The 3,390-nt window shown below is 33.3% G+C and overlaps 1 long non-coding RNA gene across 1 annotated transcript; it reads right to left on the bottom strand.

Annotated features, from left to right (window-relative positions):
• Nucleotides 1–396: 396 nt before the first annotated feature.
• LOC132713937 (uncharacterized) lies at nucleotides 397–3,350 on the bottom strand. Its single transcript, XR_009623507.1, has 2 exons — nucleotides 1,912–3,350; nucleotides 397–1,670 (listed from the first exon to the last, which is right to left on the bottom strand). It is a non-coding gene; the product is annotated as an uncharacterized LOC132713937 (long non-coding RNA).
• Nucleotides 3,351–3,390: the final 40 nt, after the last annotated feature.

Below are 3,390 nucleotides of genomic sequence, written 5' to 3'. Positions count from 1 at the left end.
GTGACAGAATTAACTTTTTTCCGGGGTTTCATATTGTGACAACTGAGGACGCGTTTTTATGTTTGACTATGATACAAAAGAGAAGTTTTGGCAATCTGATTAATACTCGGGGCTATGCCCCCTCCTACAAACCAGATAGCCTCGTGTTCCGATGCTCTTTCTGTTACTTATATTGAGTGCGTTGTCAACAATCATCAAAACTTTGGTATAAACTCTGAAACTACTGGCCAGATTTGTTTCGAATTTACTGTCATATCATATATACTGGCTACGTAGGGGTCACACACACTTATAATAGTGTGGATGTCGGATCCTAATGCGTAGCGTTAAATAGGAGCTGATTTTAATCAGATTGATTAAACGTGTTCTTTCAAATCAAGATCAAAAAATACTGTATCATTTACAATGAGATTTATTACAATGAATATATGCAAATCTAAAATACATACATATACAAATGTAAGCATAACGTAAAACTGTTATAAAAGGCGAATGAAACATTACAACAATATTTTCAAATATTTAACATACGTTAAAATTCAAACAGTAAAAGGTAAACTAACGCTGATAATTATAACATTACACTCAACAGTTTTAATATTTCATAGAATATTTCAATCAAATCGCACATATCTTCAGAGCGAAATGAAGAGATGAAGAAGAAGAAAAAAAATGACATTTCAAAAGCATCCGAGTACGGGTATGTAAAATAGAAAGAGAAAAAAGACTCCCTAATGATAGTTCAAAAGAGAATTGAACATGCTGCAGATTCGGTTTGTTTGAGGCTGAAAATGAGCTTGTTCAACTCGTTAAACCTTTTTTTTTCTCGCTGCAGACTATGAAGAAATTGACATCTTGATTTTACCGCGTAAAGAATAGTAAGAAATTAATAAAAAAAAGTCTTAATGAACAACAGTACTACAATTATTCTAATTTTCATTTGTTCAGTAATCTTAAGTAATGTCTGTTGTAAATTCACACGTGATCATCGCCGGTTTACTTTCTTTGTCTTTATTCCTATCTGAATCACAGATCTTTCTATTGTAAATTGTAAAACTCTATAAATTGTTTTTTAATATTAATTTTATTTTAATGACTTTAGCCAGCCATCTTTAATCGTTTTATTGGTGTCGTTCAAGTTAGCTACGTCATCACAACATCATATTGCATATGAAGGTATGTTTAGATGTTTTATAATATTATTTATTAACACAGTAATCAGTGAAAAAAAAATCATTCTAAATTTATTTCTAACTTACAGGACACAACATACAGAACTCTCGGTAGAATCATGTTTTGAATCATATATAAAAAAAAGATATAGTACCATATGAAATTACAAAGTTTACCATAAGCGTATACACGGCGGGAAGTAATTTGCCCAAAGAATAGTCCTTAGAAATTAAGCGAACGACATTTTGTAAAAATAGTCTAAATATAAACACAATTCAAAAATTCCTTTACAAGTAATATATGGTAACATTACATTCATCAACTACATATATGTATGACACAAATAAAGTCAAACCGAAGAATATATCGATTTATGTCATTTGCATATTACATATGTGTAAGAAAACAATCAGTCTTATAACTTACTACACAGTCTAGCTGCCATTTACACCAGTATGTACACAAGACAAAGTAACAGACAAGAAACAAGAAATGAGCTGCGTCACGACAAAACCAACATAATGCGTTTGCGACCAGCATGGATCCAGACCAGCCTGCGCATCCGCGCAGTCTGATCAGGATCCATGCTGTTCGCTATCAGTTTCTCTACTTGTAATAGAGTTGGTAAGCGAACAGCATGGATCCTGATCAGACTGCGCGGATGCGCAGGCTGGTCTGGATCCATGCTGGTCGCAAACCCACTATGTTGGTTTTGTCGTGACGCGGCTCAAATATGACCCTTTTTTGGTCGATCCTTAATCAATGTACATGTCTGCAGAAACAAGAACATATAAACAAACGTAACAAAATGACTTAGAGTCTATAACATGTTAAACCCCTGTAACAGCCATGCTTCATTATATAGAAAAATCAGAAGACCATTACGTTTTCGTGTACATGTATATGATTGAAAACAAAGTCTTTAAAAACTGTTTAAATGTGGCAGCAAAGGTTACGATCCGGAAAATTTGGCTTTCAATAAATTGCATCATCATCGTTATCATCATCATAGTCATCGTCATCGTCGTGATCATCATCATCATCATGTACTTCCATTATGTGATATTTGGTCAATGCTAAAGTTACTGTATTATATGGTAGTAAAGTAGCAACATTTCGTCAATCAGAAACTGACAGATCTTCTGTACCATTTCATTGCACAGGGGCAAAAAAATCTTCTGAAACCTGTTACAAACAAACAAATACCGGTAACATCCCACATGCCTACATCCGGACACGATCTTCAAATATTTAGAACTGTTATACATGCACAATTTATGGCAGAAGTTTTTTTATGAGAATGAGGCATAGCTAATAAAAATGATAATCAACAAAAAGATGTGAAATCTGTTGTCATGATTTTTTACTAGAACGTTCACTAATATCAATAGGTAATGTTTATGAGATGACGTGTTTCCGGTTCCTATGACATGTTTCCGGCTATTTCGGCATGCTTTGGATAGCATGCAATTTATATAGCACAATGGCGATGTAATGTATGTAGAAAATGAAATCGAACAGGTATGATTGAATCTGTTTTACTTTTTTACGATCGAGAGTATGATGTCTCACAGAAGAGTAAAGCTTTGACCAAACGCCTGTTTTACTCCAAAGAAAATATTCCGTATGCATATTTCTTGGGTGAGAATACATTTTAGAGCGGTGTTTCCTGCTGATATTACATATGGCAAGAAACCGAGTAGAAGTAGTCAAGTAGCACTTCTCCGGCAAAATGTGACTTATAATACAAGAAGAAAATTTGTCTCAGATAAACGTATCTTCCGAAATGTGTAAAAACCTTTCAGTTCAAGTCTGCATTCACTCTAGTCCTTCAACCTTATCTTAAAACACAACATGCATGTAATCCAGTTTAATAATCAACACCGAAATATAAAGCAAACCAATAGTAGAAGCATCAACATATAACTAATCTAAAACTTGTCGTCCATTTTTTTCTTTCCTTTAACTTCTTTGAAAATATATTTCTTCTCTTTTTGTCTATTTTATTCAAACTATTTTATTCAAACGCCTAAAATACTTTTTAATCTACTAACAACACTTTATATCTGAGTATTCCATCTGTTTTTCTAATCTCTTTTGACTTATTGCACTTTGTAATTACACTGCTCAATTACACTTTTTTCTGAGATCGAAAATCCAAAAATATTAGAGCCACTTATTTTAGTGGGTATCACGTGCCTGAAATATCCTCCCCTT

The sequence above is a fragment of the Ruditapes philippinarum genome, unplaced genomic scaffold (genome assembly GCF_026571515.1).
Source record: "Ruditapes philippinarum isolate M1 unplaced genomic scaffold, ASM2657151v2 ctg23733_1_1_1_1, whole genome shotgun sequence".
Classification (NCBI taxonomy): Eukaryota; Metazoa; Mollusca; class Bivalvia; order Venerida; family Veneridae; genus Ruditapes; species Ruditapes philippinarum.
Note: the sequence above shows the minus strand (reverse complement) of the source record. Positions and strands in the feature narration are given on the sequence as shown.